This window comes from Lepisosteus platostomus, chromosome 10 (genome assembly GCF_059453375.1).
Source record: "Lepisosteus platostomus isolate fLepPlt1 chromosome 10, fLepPlt1.hap1, whole genome shotgun sequence".
Classification (NCBI taxonomy): Eukaryota; Metazoa; Chordata; class Actinopteri; order Semionotiformes; family Lepisosteidae; genus Lepisosteus; species Lepisosteus platostomus.
This window is the reverse complement of record NC_142620.1, coordinates 52,304,768-52,320,979: the sequence shown is the minus strand read 5'-3', so window position 1 is coordinate 52,320,979 and position 16,212 is coordinate 52,304,768. Positions and strand designations below refer to the sequence as shown.

The 16,212-nt window shown below is 49.4% G+C and overlaps 2 long non-coding RNA genes across 5 annotated transcripts in view; one reads left to right on the top strand and one right to left on the bottom strand.

Annotated features, from left to right (window-relative positions):
- LOC148653998 (uncharacterized) overlaps nucleotides 1-4,865 on the top strand; it is a 43,123-nt gene extending 38,258 nt beyond the window's left edge. For all 4 annotated transcript variants that reach the window (XR_015924911.1, XR_015924909.1, XR_015924908.1 and 1 more), the window contains 2 exons: nucleotides 4,461-4,535; nucleotides 4,728-4,865. This is a non-coding gene — a long non-coding RNA (uncharacterized LOC148653998). The remainder of the gene's footprint in view (nucleotides 1-4,460; nucleotides 4,536-4,727) is intronic.
- Nucleotides 4,866-5,521: 656 nt separating this feature from the next.
- On the bottom strand, nucleotides 5,522-14,997 carry LOC148653997 (uncharacterized). Its single transcript, XR_015924907.1, has 4 exons — nucleotides 14,176-14,997; nucleotides 12,074-12,277; nucleotides 9,550-9,759; nucleotides 5,522-5,659 (listed from the first exon to the last, which is right to left on the bottom strand). It is a non-coding gene; the product is annotated as an uncharacterized LOC148653997 (long non-coding RNA).
- Nucleotides 14,998-16,212: the final 1,215 nt, after the last annotated feature.

Sequence of the window (16,212 nt, the reverse complement as noted above, 5' to 3'; positions counted from 1 at the left end):
TGTGTGAGTGTGAGTTTGTGTGGGTGTGTGTGAGTGAGTGTAAGTTTGTGTGTGAGTGAGTGTGGATGTGTGGGTGTTTTGTGTGTGAGTGTGGATGTGAGAGTGAGTGTGTGTGTGAGTGTGAGTGAGTGTGTGTGTAAGTGTGTGTGTATGAGTGAGTGTAAGTTTGTGTGCGAGTGAGTGTGGATGTGTGGGTGTTTGTGTGTGTGTGTGTGAGTGTGAGTTTGTGTGTGGGTGTGTGTGTATGAGTGAGTGTGGATGTGAGAGTGAGTGTGGATGTGTGTGTGAGTGTGAGTTTGTGTGTGTGAGAGTGAGTGTAAGTGAGTGAGTGTGTGTTTGTGAGTGTGTGTGAGTGTAAGAGTGAGTGTAGTGTGTGTGAGTGAGTGTGAGTTTGTGTGTGTGAGTGTAAGAGTGTGAGTGAGTGTGAGTGAGAGTGTAGTGTAGGGCTTGGCCTTCACTCTGCACACCCCTGGGCCCCGGTCCTGTCCCGGCCCGGCCCGCTCTGCGCTCTGTCGTTGTGGAGTCAGGTGTGGGGCTCACGCGCTGAGGATCTGCGGCTGTAATTGAACAATTAGATGCAGGCCTGCCTGGGGCCAGGTCGGGTGAAGGTTAATCAGAGGAAACAGCCTCGAAATGGCACTGATTGCTCCGAGTGAATTTTTAATCTTTAATCCTTAACTTTGAAACTTATCTTCCATCTGGGTTTTGTTTTTATTGTCTTGAACATTGTAATTGTGCCTTTGTCACCAGGAACTGGGCTCTGAGCAGCCACTGCTGTGTTCCCTGTGCAACCTTTTGTTAAAGGTGCTGATGTTCCATTTCATCACTCTCTCACTCTCCTTTTCCTACCGGGAAGGACCTGCGATTAATTTACTTCCGCAGAGACAAAGTGGATGTTAACCCTTTCAGACCCTGGCTCTGCTCCATAAGCATGCAGAAAAAAAAGGGCTTTAGAAACTTGGCTTGTTTGAAGTGATTTCTGGCTTGCCTCCTGTCGTGTCTGGGGTCCCCCGGTGCTCATCAGGATTTTTATCTTGTTCTCCAGCGGGTTGAAAGCACTTTTTGATAGGGTACGAGGGGGGGGGGCTTGGGTTGTATAACTGTCCTTCTACCTGCTAGCACCGTCTCTGCTCCACGTCGTCACAGGGCTGCCTCTCTCTGATCACGTCTGATTTATCTACTTAGCGAACCATCTGGCATGCCCCCCCGTAACCTTGCTTAGTAATGTCTCACTTCCTGCGCATTTACAGGCCTCTTCGCATTACTTCAGCTTTGAACAGAATCCCAGGTTCTTTGATTTGCAGTGCGAACTGCATCCTTCATTCATTTCTGACTCTTCTTCCTGATGTAATTGTTCTTCCTTGTGCCCGTCCTCCACTCCTCACGTGCAGGAGGCTCTGGCCGAGTCCCCGGAGAGAGAGATCGGCTCGAAATATTAAAAATACAAGCGGACTGATTGAGCAGGTGTAAACGGAAAGTCAGGGCTGGCCTGTGACTGTGTTGTTGATGTCTGATGTTGCTGTATTATTAGAGAACCACCTAGACCAAGGCTTTATTTTCAGGGGCGCCCCAGCCAGATGACGGGGAGCAGACAGCAGGCGTTCCGCACCCCCACATCATTTTCCACGCTGGCTGAGCCCCTCTGGTACAGGAAACCGGGCTGGTGCTGGGAGGCCGGCCTTCCTGGCACACGCTCGCTCCCGGGGTGGGGGTGGGGTGGGGTCGGCAGCTGGAGGGTACAGCACCTCCAGAGCCGCGCAGGCGGGCGGCCAGGCCCGCTGGATCCAGTCCATCTCCGGGCCGCTGCTCGAGGTGCGCCTCGCTTCCAGAGAGAGAGAGAGAGAGAGGGGCTGTCAGTCACCCCAGCTGAATGTGTGCTGCTCGCCTGCTTTCCCTCTCTCCCGCCTCTGCGCCGTGTCTAATGCACAGAACGCAGCCGACAGGAGACGCAGACTGGGCCCTCTCTACTGACGCTGTCCTTTCTGGGGCTCTCCCCGATACGCCTCCGTCTCTTTCCAGATGACAGTCTGACACCGTGAATCTTGCTGCGCTTCAGCCCAACAGCTTCAGATTCTCCACACGACTGGTTAGGGGGATGAACGGGCTGGCTGAATTAGCGAAGCGAGTGGGTTTACTACTCGTGCACAGGACAGGCGTTAAAAAAAAAACCCTGCAGGACACTGCGCTGGTTAGGGGAGCCCCAACACAGCCCTCCGGTGGGCTCTGTTGAGAGAGGGGGTGATGTCAGAAGTATTGACAGTTAGGGGGCACATTCCTCTGCATCAGTTTTAAAGAGTGCACACGGTAGCCTTAATGCCCAATCCTGCTTCTGGGCACCCACACGCCTGCTGGGTTTTGATCCACCAGAGCACCCTTCACTATCAAAATTTTTTTCAGTTCCTTAACATGGAGGAGGTAGCCTTTTAACATTGGTTTTGTAAGTAACTTACAATATCCAACCTTTTGATTATAAAAAAAAACAGCTTGCAAAGGTGCCAAGCAAGGATCTTGTGCGGCTCAATTAAGGAGTGATTTAAGTAAAGAGCTCATTTGCAGGTGTGGGTTCTCAGGATCAGGATTGGGCAGAGGCTCCCAAAGGAGAGTGGAAAACTCGCGAGGATTGCAAAGGTACTTTTATCTTCTAGGGTTTGCATAGTGTCTTGCTGATGGCCATGAAAGAATAAACACCTGCATCCGTCATCTTATCAATACTCCTTCACCACCCTATCGACAATACAGATGCAAGGCTCTACCGTGAATTCTGATTCCTCTGAACTGCGTATCAGGTTGTGCTGTAATATATTACACCAAGCATAGCTATTTTCTGGCTTTCAGGCTGACAAATGTAGACTCAGTGACAGATCAGCTTTAGCTATTAGTTATAGGAAGGCACCTTATGTGAAGGTGTAGCTTTAGGATACTTCTGTCCACATGCAATGTTTAAAATACCTGTTACCGAGAAGCAGAAGTGAGCAACTGTTTCTTATTCTACTGGAATAAGACACATCTTAAATGTAGGCAAAGTCTTTGACAAATGTTATTGTTGGGAAGTGTCTGCCACTTGTACTGAAGTAGAAGTGATTGCCCCGGCCTGCACAATGTCAAACTGTGTGGTTTTGTTCAGGCTTTGGCCTTTTAATTTGCAGTGTCTGTTCTGTAGCGTCTTTGGGTATAATCTGGCAACAGAAATGACCACGCTGCAGGCCTGACAAGTGTTTGTACTTACAGAAATAATTTGCGGAGTAAAGACGACACTCAAACAGAAGCAACCAAGCCGCTGGGAAAGAGCGCAGAGCTGACTTCTTCCCTGGCACCAGCATGGTGGGGCAGGGAGGCGAGAGCTGGGTGGGTGAAGCCCAGCCAGCTGTGTTGGCAGAGGCTGGGCTCCTGCCTCCCGGAGCAGGCTGCTCCTCTCTCTACCCACACTGGTCATAGTTCACCGCGTCCTGATCCTTCCACTGATTCCAGCCACACAGATGCATTAGCATTCTGCTCTGGGTATGTTAGGATAATAGCATTAAAATCAGCCTTTGACCCTGTTGTCATGGATGCAGCACAATGCAAAACTAGGAGCTGAAAACCAGCGCTCCTTCCCAAGTCCGGCTCCACGCCCTCAGCCGCCAGTCTGCACTGATTTCTGTGCTGCAGCCAGATGCGTTTCTTTCTGAGCGTTTGGGTTTTCAAAGTCTGCTTTGTGGATGCGTGTGACTCACGTCTGCAGAACAATAAAAAATACCCTTAAAATGAAACCAAGAGCCAAAGAGACAGGGTTATTATTAGAGGGCATTATTTGTCCTCCTCCCCGCCCAAAAAAGAAAATTCACTTGGGATCGGCTGAGAGGCTGAGTGTTTTTTGAAATTATACTTTGTTTCATGTGAAATTCATCTGATTAAATGTATTTTTATGGTCGCGGTAATGTGTTGGAGCTGAGTGACATGGCACAGTATGCAATCCCAACCTGAGCTGGAGGGAAGCAGGCAGGTATGCCTCAGCTCATGAGGTGTGGAGTTCACAATGTTCATGGCAAAATGCTGTTGTACTTTATCCAGGAAGATAGGAGTTAAGGCAATAGTAATAAGGGGAGAATGCAATTGTCATTTCCGGTACGTACAAACCATTTTGGTTTCTGACATTTTTTCCGTATTCATTAATAAAGAAGTCTCCTGGTTCTAAAAGATTAGTTAAACCATCTGTGACCTTCACCAGAATAACACAGGCGACGTGAGGTGGATCTGGGAACTCATTATGAAGGAGAAACATGTTGCACGCTTGCGCCGGACACAAACAATGCTACAGTAGCTGGAGATTTTGATTATATTGGTCTAATTTATTTGGCTGACTTTAATCCAAAGCAACTGGCAGTTTGTGTGCATTTCTACAGCAGCGCTGTGCTGGAGCAGTTCAGGGGAAGTACTGTACCTCGGGGGGTCAGGAGGGATTCGATCTCATGCCCTTCCAGTTGCAGGTCCAGAACCCGAACCTCTGCACCAGCCTGAAAACCCACGACAACCCCAGAGCTGCTGGCGTGCGAGAGGTCTGTTTGTTTTCTGTTTTTTTCTGTATTAATAGACTCCCATTTAAAAAAAAAACTGGAATCTGGGCATTATCCATGAGTCACCATGGTGTTAATAATTGACTCTGTACATTTAAACATTCAAGACAGATAAACTGCGAGCCAGGGTCCTGCCTGGCCGTTAGCAATCACAGTGGTGCCTTTTTTTTCCAGGTGCAAGGCGAGTAATTACCGCGCTGTTAACTTTTAACTGAGCAGCCAGCCCCGGGCAGCGCACTGGTCGGAGTCTCGCAGCCGTCATTAAATCCGATCTGAAGCTCCGTTCCCACTAGCAAGCACACGAGCAGCCAGCGAAGGAAAGGACGGGGGCAGAGGTTTAAACTGTGCGGTTTGTGCAATCCCTGATTTCAATAAAGAGCCCTATTAAATCCAGTCAGCTCACTCGCTCACTCTAGGACTGAAATACCTAGAGTATATTGTTTTTCATTAAAAAGCAAGGGTGATTTCAGGGGGAAAACACTTGCTTTGGAAGCAAGAGGACTTTTATTCAATTTTCAAGGATTTTGCCTTGTAAGAGCGCGGTTATTGTTTTACGGATGACTAAGTTAAACTGTGTTGACTTCTTCAGCGGATTGCAGTCATCTGCCTTGCAGTCCCATGTTGTGGAGCTGCTGGCTCACTGCCGCAGTGGAAGCTGGCCGGCGAGTCTTGTAGAAGCCTGGAAGGTGTCCGTGTTCTGGACCGCTGTGCTGCTGCAGCCCATCTGTGGCTCATTAACACGGCTGTGATGGTGAACGACTGCTCACGAGCGCTTGTGCAAGAGGTGTGAGCGCACAGGTCATACAGCTCGCCACCCACTCTGCCCACTCCACCCACTCCCACGCTCTCTCTCCATCTCCCCAGCTCCCTGCCAACAGCATGCTGTCTCTTCACTGGAGGACGAAGTGCACATCGATTGTGTTTTCTCTCTACGTTCTGGGACGATCTTCTGGGTCAGCCAGCAGAAGCAGCTGCGTCGGTGACGGGGTGTTTTGTGTTGGTTGTGCGGAAGTTCTCCAGGCTCGTGCTTTCTCCAGCTGGGGGAGATGGCCCGTGTGTATGGTGCACACATGGCCCCAAAGTCAGGGCTATTTGACTGCTCGGTGCTGAGGAAAACAAGCAGCAGACACCATGAGTACATCTGGTCCCATCGCACCCTTTCATAGCCTGGCCTCTGCACACAGGATCATACTGTAGCCTGGCCTCTGTATACAGGATCATACTGTAGCCTGGCCTCTGTATACAGAATCATACTGCAGCCTGGCCTCTGCACACAGAATCATACTGTAGCCTGGCCTCTGCACACTGAATCATACTGTACCCTGGCCTCTGCACACAGACACACATACTGTAGCCTGGCCTCTGTATACAGAATCGTACTGCAGCCTGGCCTCTGCACACAGACACACATACTGCAGCCTGGCCTCTGCACACAGAATCATACTGTAGCCTGGCCTCTGCACACTGAATCATACTGTACCCTGGCCTCTGCACACAGACACACATACTGTAGCCTGGCCTCTGTATACAGAATCGTACTGCAGCCTGGCCTCTGCACACAGACACACATACTGTAGCCTGGCCTCTGGAAGGTGTGGGAGAGAAATGATACTACTTTAAATTAAGGACCTGTTATTACTGATTATAACTCATCTAGAATACAGTTATAAATGTGCTATGAACATGGAGGATGATAGGGCAATTGCAAGTGTCTTTATTCCTTCACATATCTGTGCTATAATTTGGGAAACTGTCACAAATGTTGGTAACGTATTACAAATAAATGTAGATTTTATATATGGAAGTGTCTTAAAACCATCTGAGAACATGCTTGAGATATATTTAAACACTTGTAGTGACTAATAACTATAATAGTTGCTGTAAATAGTATAATAGTATGTTTAAAATTTTTTGAAATAGGTCCAAAGACTGGAGTTCCAGAGAATGCCTGATATATAATAATGTTGTAAAATATTAGATAAAGGACACTTGTTAAAGTATTTTCGCTTAAAAATAGTAAAAAGGCCTAACTTAAAATATGCAAAGAATCAATTGATGTCTCTGCACGGCAGGAGCCTCTGTTAAAAGCCCATGTTAAATAGAATGTAATAGAATTCTTCTTTTCTTCTACCACAACGACATGAAACAACAGAGTGCTAATGCGAACCCAGGGAGGTTTTCTAACAGCGCTGTCAAATAGAAGAGCTGTCTGCACCAAAACGTTAAGAGCCCTGGCAGTGTTCATGACTTCATTTTTTGGAAGAAAACCTCAAAGCTGTCTTTAAAAAGGGAGAAAAGATTCAGGTTTGTTCTAGTGGCATTCGCAAAAAAAGACAAGTGTGTGTGTGCAAACGAGAATGACTTTCGTGCTGATACCTCTGGCGCAGTGCATTCTGGATGCTCAAGACCCCTGTCCCTTGGAGAGGTGCTGGGAGGCAGCCTGCGAGGGGCGAGCTGTAGGAAGAGGAGCTGTAGGAGGCAGCCCGAGATTCGCAGGCCACTTCCACATGAATAGACATGCATTTAAAAGCAAGAACAGGAGGTGCTTCTTTACACAAAGAGGGGTGGGAGTGTGGAACATGCTACTTTACACGTAGGGTGGTGGGAGTGTGGAACATAACGCTTTACACAAAGGGTGGTGGGAGTCTGTAACATGCTACTTTACACTGCTGCAGGCTGCACTTGTTCTGCAGGACAGATCCAAATAGACCGGTAAGCCTGTAGATACTGTGTACTGGTAAAAGGCTGACCTCAAGGGACGTCTGATGCAGAGTCACAACTGCCTTATCATCAGCATGCTAGGATTATCTATTTAAAATAAATAGCATGGGAATTTCAGATTCCCAGTTCCTCCAGCCTCCTCCTGTAAGAGTCAAGGCAGAGACAGCGCCGATGACCAGCGAGAGCAGCGGGCCTCGAGTGTGGAAACGGACACTAATTGCCTTGCTCTCCTCCTCGTGGGTCTGTGCTGACAGCAGACTGCAGCTCCAGAGCTCGGAGCTGGAGAACACTGGACTGGGGAGCAAATCAAACTGAGGAGGAGCCCGTAGATACATACACACACACAGCCCGGGCAATTCCACATGCGCAGTGTAGGGGATAGTGTAAATGAGGTCAGCTTGAGCAGGAGCACCGTGGGTGTGAGAGACACCAGCTGATACAAGAGTGATTATTAGAATATTAATCATATTTAGGCTCCAGAAAACAGAAGGGAGACTTGAGAAATCATGTGTGGGTTAACTGTATTATGTGAGTGGTGGCGCAGTGGGTTCAGTTCCGGACCTGGGGTGCTGTCTGAGTGGGGTTTGTACGGTCTCCCCGTGTTTACATGGGTTTCCTCCAGCATAAAAAAAAACAGGCTTGCTGGGAAGACTGGCCCTGGTGTGTCTGTGTGTGCCCAGCAATGGATTAGTGTCCTGTCCGGCGTGTACCCCGCCTCGTGCCTCTTCCTTACGGGACAGGCTCTGGCAAAAAAAACAAACGACGTTTCATCTTCGTTTGAATTCTGGGAACCATTAATTACAAAAGCTTCTTGCACCCAATTCTGTATCTTAAAAAGATAACCCTCTTCTCAAACGTGATGCACCCCCACTTCATTTCCGCGTTTGTGCCCCTGCTTTCTGGGTTAACTGCTTTCATGTGCAAAGAGTTTTCACAATGAAGGCAGCGTGCGTCTCCCCGTCTCCCTCCTGCATTACGTTTCAAACGCGGAGCAGGGAAGGAATAACGGCAGGCGCTGGCCCTGGGAAAGGCAACACCGCCTCGGACACGTTATTGACGTCTGTCTGTAAACGCGCGGCGAGGGTTTACGCCGAACCCTGGGAATGAAGGGCGGGCCGCAGTGCCGCCGTGCCAGGCAGCAGGAGCAGCTGCTACGCTGCGGCGCAGGGGCGAGAGTGAACGAGGGAGGCAGGCCTGTCTGCCGGCACCACTCTGCTGGGAGACGGTCAAGCATGGAAAACAGGATCCACCTTTCTGGATGGGTAATTTTCCTTATTAAAACAACACAGCGGGAAGCTCAGCAGGGGGGAGCACTAAAACAAGGTTTTTAATAGTCATTTCCCCTCAACCAATTTCCCAGGAAAGCACACGGGGAGCAGCCGGGCTGCTGGCATGGGGAGGGGAGGGGGGGGGGTGCCCCTCTCTGGATGTTGGGTGGACGCCAAAGGGAGGGGGACTGGTGGACATGGCCGCAGGTGCCCCCCTGCATCTTGTCCTTGTCCCATGTCCCAGGTGCAGCACCCTGCTCCCTCTGCATCACCTCCCCTCCTCTTCAGGTCAGATTCCTTTTCTCCTTTTTTAAGGCTAGGCGTCACTCCTTGATTTGAAAAAACTCACACCCTCACCTCCCCATGGCACTGTTAATCCTCGGACATTTCCCCGACAAGAAAATCCACATTCCTAATGCGTGCACACCTTTTCTCTCTCTCTTCCTCCTTCAACTGGTTCTTTTGTGCGGCCTACCTTCCTGTGCATGCAGGGAGAAGGGAAAAAACACTCTCAGCACACTGTGTGCTCAGCCCAGGACAAAACCGTGCCATTAAAAAAAAAAATAATTTGGCCAGGATTAGAGAGTCCTGAGCCCTCAATGTTTTTGCTGGAGTACAGCATGCAATGAAGATTTTCTTCAGACGAATTCACTGGGTTTTGACTTGTACACTTGATGAGGGTGGATCTGTTTTGAAGTGGGGGAGGGACTCGAGTGGAAATTCGTACAGCCCTGTACACATGGTTATCCTGAGCTAGTGTGTTGCTTGGGGTTTTGCAGGTGTCCTGGGAGATCAAGATGCTCAACACCAGATAGGAAGGGCTGCAAGTGTTAGAAGATGGATTTGTACGTCTCTGTACATTTTTATTTCTTCTAATTCCACATCGGATCTCCGTGCCTGATGCGAGCCTGAAAAAGGCCTAATTAACTGTTGTCTGGGGCGCGCACGCACACACTCACACACTCTACACACATAGAGTACTGTCGCTCGAAAAGCACAGTCCTAACCTCTGGGTGTCTTTCCCCTTGTCTGACTTGTGTTGACTCCTTCTGTCGAGTTTTGTTCTTGGCAGCATGGGTTGTCCTTCCTTCCCCCTTGTTCCTGGGCATCTCCTCTGTTCCCGAGAGCTCCCGACAGCCCCGCAGGTGGAAGGACAGACTCCGACTGGTCTTTCTGGTTTCTGAAGGGAGGTCTGTGCGCTGGGCTGTGTCCACGGTCTACGTGATTAAGTGGATTTTTTTTTTAAACTGGAAAAGCTTAATCCTTTCAGCTCCCAAGGCACGGAGCAGACCGCACCCATCCCCAGCGCCCGTCCCCCCCCTCACCACACACAGCCTCACCCTGCTGGCCCCGCAGGACTAGGGGACATTCAATAGCCGCGGTCCTGCTAGCAGGCCGCAGCGTTGCCTAAAGCTTTTCAAGGACCAGCAGTCCGGGAACGTGTTCCAGCCAAGCAGCTGGTGAGAACAGCTGCAGGCTCCAGCGACTCTGGCGTGTGGCTGCTGGGCCTTCCCTGCCTGCTGCCGCCCAGCTCGCCCCGATTCTGCGTGGGGGGGGACAGGGGGGCGCCTGACGTGGACGCAGATTTCACAGGCACGATGGCCGATGGAGGCCCTGCCTCCAGAAAGGCACAACAGCTACCCGGCTTTCCAGCGCAGGGACAGAGCTGCGCGTGGAACAAAACCTAGTGAGGGCAAGCACTGCACACACACACACTCACGCATACACAACCGCCAAGAGCACCCTCATACGTTAATATAACACACACACACACACGAAATAAAAAACAGGCAGTCACACAGAGGCACGAAACAGAGCCAACAACACCAAAACAATCCTTCTCTTGCTGCAGTAAAATAAATGCGTCTTCCCAACTTGTCTTTCTTCGGGGAAATGGTTAATCTATTTTTAAATAAAGCTAACTTTTGTAATCTATCCAGTACTTAGAATGCTGTCATTGATCTATGATTTATGTGATTTAAACCACCTCTTGGCTGTAGCATTGGTTTCTGTCCAAGGAGCTGAGCTGAATACTAATCAGGGGATAAAATTTATGTTGAGGCGTTATCAGAGAGAGAGCTTCGCTGGGAAGGCTAAGACACTGGGCTTGTGTGGCAGGCAGGTTACCCATGCAGAGGAGGGGGGTGTGGGGGGCGTGCAGTTCATAATAAACGGAATAGCACGGATTACATCTAATAATTTATTTACACTGCTTGGAATCTAACATTGGTACGCGCGGTTCATGAGGTCTTGGAGAGAGGCCCTACAAAATCAGATCTACAGCACAAACACGTTGTGCTGAATTATTTACACAGTGGATCTCAGAAATGGGCTTTCCTTTTTTTTTTCCAATTCCTATCCGGAAGCCCTTTAATATCTTTCTTTCTTTTTGTAAAAAAAAAAAAGGCGAAATCTCGTCCTCTTAAATCGCACGGGGTTGTGATGATGATTTTTTTTAATTCTCCTTTCTTTTTTTGTCTTTGCATCCCCGTGAACCAGATCGCCTCCGTACCGCGCCGGCGAACGCGAGCACAGACTGACAGCAAACAACAACAACAATAACAAAAAATGAGAGGAGCAGGAAAGGTCAGGATGTAAAGGGCAATAAGAAATAGAATTTTAAAGCAATTGCTGGAAAGTAAATGAGAGAGAGAGGCTTGGTTGGAGGGGCTCCCTACAGTACTTCTGCTCTGAGAGACAGCTGAAAGGGCACGTGGAAGTCAGCTGCAATGCGCTTGACTGTAGCCAGAAATTGCACATACATATTATATATTTATATTCACTCCTTTAAATTGTGCTCTCGGATTTCGAAATCGTGGGATCGGGAAGGATATAAAGGAGTGCGGTTCAACAGGCATAGCTGGCGGCAAGTTTGAGCTTCGGGAGAGACATTTGCATTCAAGTGGAAACAGCACTGCAAAAGAGAAAAGGCCGCTGGGAAGGTGGGGGGGGGGGCTATTCCAGCCAAGGGTCAGAGGTCAGATACACCCTTTCCACCCCTCTGGGTGCCCCTTGGCACTATTACTGCACTCTTGACACACAGGCGTCCCAAGGTGCCGTTATATCCTGCCTCCAATCCCAAATTAAATGACAGAGGTCCGATTGCAGACGCCGTGATCGGGATCACGGCGTGATGAGTTTTGGTTTGACCTGCACCTCCGCTGGAAGCAAGCAGCGGTGCAGTTTGTGCCAGACGGACTCGAGTGGGGCACCAGTCTGTCTGTCGAGGCTCCCAGCTCTGCTCTAGAATTACAGCCCAGCAGGGTTTCCAGCCCCCTTCATATTCCTAGTAGCTTAAAACCCGAGAAAATGGTTTAACAGGTTCAATTAGGCACTCAAAAGCTCATTAAGCAATTAAGAGCTGGACTGAAAACCAAAAGGCCCCGTAGCTCTCCAACGCTGGAGTGAAGCCACCCCCAGCTCTCCTTGCTGTACTGGATAGGCCAGATAACAGGAGATGGGCTCCAGCCTGCTGCGTTCATGGACTGCGTCACCATGGGGCAGCGTGCTGCCGCGGGTACCCCTCATCACCTCATCACACGCGCTCCGCTTGGCATGTAGTGTTTCCAGCTCATCCTCCTTCTTCTCTTGCCCAGGGCACACAGCTGTCCGCCACCGCCTGGCTGCAGATCCCTGCCGTGGCGGCTGGTCATCCCGGGGGGGCCCTGTTGAAAAGGTGGCTGCGGCCCACAGAGCCTTCGCCTCCCGTGTTGGAGACGCCAAGCCCCTGAGCGGCTGTAACGGTAAACAATTCCGAGATCCGAGCCAACTGGGAGAAGACTGGAAAATATGTCATGGAGTGATGTCTCCCCCTGAACGTTATTGCACCACATCTACTGAGTGATTCAGGTCCTGACTAAGCTTATGATTAATTTATTTTTTTCTGCAGAAGAACATACTGTATAAAAACTGATTTTAACATATCATCCAGGTGGAGCTGCGCACTGGTGGTGGTGGAGGGGATCCCCATTACCTGTAAAGCGCTTTGAGTGGAGTGTCCAGAAAAGCGCTATAGAAGTGTAAGCAATTATTATTAAATTTGGAAAATGGCACCTTCCTATAGATGTATCCCAGAACACACAGATGAAAAAACGCTACAGAAATATCACAGATGCTTCTGAAGCCTTTAATACCTGATCATCTAAAATAGTAGCTGGTCAAGCAAACCTGCAATAGTTTTAAAACCCCTTTTCTTCTCAGGCAGTGTCTAGATTCTATGGAGTAAGCCTGAACGCTTCAGTACAGCCGATACAGTACAAGCAAACTTACACGATCTGCAGTTTCTTCTTGAAAAGTGCAGAGCTGTATAAAATTACCAGAGTGGTGTTACTGAACAGCTCTTTTTACATTTTATTTTAAAAGAACTTGTTTGTGAATTGGATGATGATCAGGGGGTGAGGGAGGATGGAGGTGACAGGGGAAATATCACCTCAACAAAGCAAAAGCCCCTAATCTGGATGCAAGGCTTAAACCTGATTTGCGCAGTTGAGTAGATAGGCTTCATGGAGGGACCTGGCCCGATTCTAGAGCAGCAGTGAAAGACGATTTGACACGCTAGTGAGTGATCACCAGTACACCACAAGGCACAGAGATGTGGGTGCTGTCTTACTCAGAGCACTTGTAAGCATTAAATGCCTGAATGAGTCCTTGGCTTTGGAGGCAGTGGGCTGCTGGAGAACTGCATTCAGCCGAGCTCTGCACGTCTTAACCAGACCCCTTGTCCCGCCTGATTAGGAGTAGCTGCGTTTTCCCAGAAACTCCACTTGTTGACTACTACCAGACTGCGGTTCTGCTGGGCCAGAGGTGTCGACACTCTTGAGCTTCAGGAAAACTCAAGGGATTGCAGCTGCTGTCTGCTCAACATCAGACTGCCTGGCTGACCAAAAACACTCTCGCTGCCTCTACCAGTCATCCGCCCTGCCTTCCTCTATTCTCCCCCAAAATATACCAGTATGAATGTCAACTGGTTTTATATTTCATTGTGATAACGCCTACAGTAATTCCCCATGAATCTAACGTTGGCATATATATTTGAGGCTGAAGCAGTTCAAGTTAGCAGGTGCGTCAGCACCAAAGGAACAAGTAAAGGTTTATTCCATGCTGGGGAAAAAAAACACATCCATTCCACAAATACCCCCTTTTTTTTTTTGTCTTCTCGTCACGGCCACCCGCGCTCAGCCGGAAAGAATCGCGCCGGAATCACAGAGCTGATGGAGAGACGTACAGCAATTCAAGAGTTTCGGAGGAATCATGCGTCACGCCGCAGGCCGGCACCTGCACGTCATTGCAGGGCGGAGGTTCTGGACCAGCTCCGAGGCGAATCTTGAGCTCTGTCCGTGCCCAGCAGCGCGCGCAAGGTGTGAGGACCGCGACTCTCCTGTCTTACAACAGGACTTGCTAGGGGGGGGGGGGGCTTCCGGGCTGCCAGCGTGAAGAAACAGGGGAGAGCGGATGGGAACTTACCGACAGTGCAAAAGACGGAGAAATAAGAACGCATACCCCACACCCCGCTTTTGATGTGGTGCAACAGGACCGCCAAGAGCAGCAGTAAAAAGAAAGGATCGATCCGATGCTGACACTGTTAAGACTAGCCGTCAGGCAGATCAATCATGCCTCATTAAAGAACGCCTCACCTTTCACGAACAACAAGTCTTCTGCCGTGCTTCTTCCTGGTTGCGTCTGGCCTCGCACGCGACAAGCGCCGTCGCGCCCGGCGGGAGAGGCCAAGCGGCGCGTGGTGGTGTGGTGTGTGTGGGGGGGTTATGACGTCACCTCGCCACGCAGGTACCGAAGCCGGCCTGTCTGTCTGCAGAATGGCAAGAACGCGAACAAGGCCCATCGGTCGTTTCTGGTAACGCGGTGCAAATCCTCAGCTGTCCCCCTGCATCTTTAAGATTGTTCAATACCGCATTATATCGTTTTCGAAGCTGGTTAAATGTACAGTGTACAGAGCCGTATACTGTTCAGAAGTTCAAGCGCCGTAAAAAAGCATCACATTTCCTTTCGATACTTCCTCTCCTCGAAGGCCCGTTATATTATCGGAAAGTTGCTATTATTTTGAAGTACCGACATCGCTGATGCCCATTTGTTCGGTTCACCGTCCTAGCAAATAAGCGACATCTAGTCCCGTCTTTAAAATTGTTTTACCATAGTGGTGCCATAATTAAAACGCAGCCCTCTGTGCTTATTCTACGGAAGGTGGTGTATTAAAAGTTTTTAAAAAATCGTCCTGGAACTCAGAAAACGTGATCCTCGCTGGACTCAAGCCCGCGATTTGTTTTTAAGAAGTGCCCCTCGCTACAGGACAGCCGAGGCGGAGGAGAGCTGTCCGGTTCGGCGCTCTTCTGTCTCGGCGGGCGGTTTCCTTTCGGGCAGCTGAACAGCGCTCCGGGTCACCGCTGATCGGAAGCCAGTGAGAACGGATGAGTACCTTTAAAACTTGGGTTTGCAGATGGGGATGGACGAAAGTGTCTTTCCAAACAGAGAAGGTTAGACAAACATTGAGCTCAGGAGAGGAGAACCTCAGTAGTAAGCGAAGATCCAGTCCAGTGAGAGGGTATAAACAGCGAAGACCGTGTGGAATGATAATTGATTAATTAGTGCGTGACGGTCTATGGTGAGAAGTGCTCGCGGACATGCGGTGACGTCTTGCGTGCGGTTCGCGACACTGTCCTGCAGCTTCCGGTTCGATGGAAAACCGTTCCGCGGTCACGCTGCCCAGACTCTTCATCCTGCAGCCCATCCAGCCTGTTGGGTAGCTCGTAGCGAATTGATCCGAGGCTCTCCTCCAGCTGTTACTTTGAAAGGAACCGGATAATTGGCTTCAACAATGGCGGAGTGGCGTGTTCTGCCTTCCCGCACCCCTTTGTGTGAAGAAACACCTCCTGTCCAGATTGGGGGATCTCTTGAAAGAAACCAGGACATCGGCTTCAGCAACATGGCTTGGGTAGCTTGTTCCACGCCCCCACCACCCTTTGTGTAAAGCAGTGCCCGTTGTTCTCTGTCTCAAATGCACTTCTGTGCAGTTTCCTCTTTTGCCTTCTGGTGCGTGTTAGATCTAGTACAGATCCCTGTGGTACTCCCCTAACCCCATCACCCTAATTTCAGTGCTCACTTCTTATCCTTACTCTATTTTCTATTGAACTAATTCTCTATTTGCAATTTCAGTATTCATATTTTATTCCCTGACTATTCCCTACAATATTATTTCATATAGGTGATTCTCTAGTTGTAATAATAGTTTCCATAAACGTATACATTATAGAAGTCAGACCTATTAGTCTCTAATATTCAAGTTGCAGACTTGGCCTATGGTATTCAGCCCCCTTTCAGGCACTGCTGCAGTAAATCCACACATTTGAGTGGACGGTGCTGGACTCAGGGTTCGTGCCTGTAGAGGTCGCGCTCCGCTCTATCAAGGACAAAAACACAACATGTTTGTGCACCTTGTTTGGTTTAAGGGAAAACTAGCCATCGCTAGTCTGACAGGCGTGTACTCACCACCACGATCAAACAGCAGATCTCAGCTCGTGGGGGTGTCGGTGACACAACAGTTCTTGCCGACTCTGTCCTTACCTTGCCCACATGGTCATGCACACAACACATAAACACCTAGGCCTTTTTCTTAATCAGCTACTTCAAGCACAGTGTTTTCCACTTTAGATTTGTAG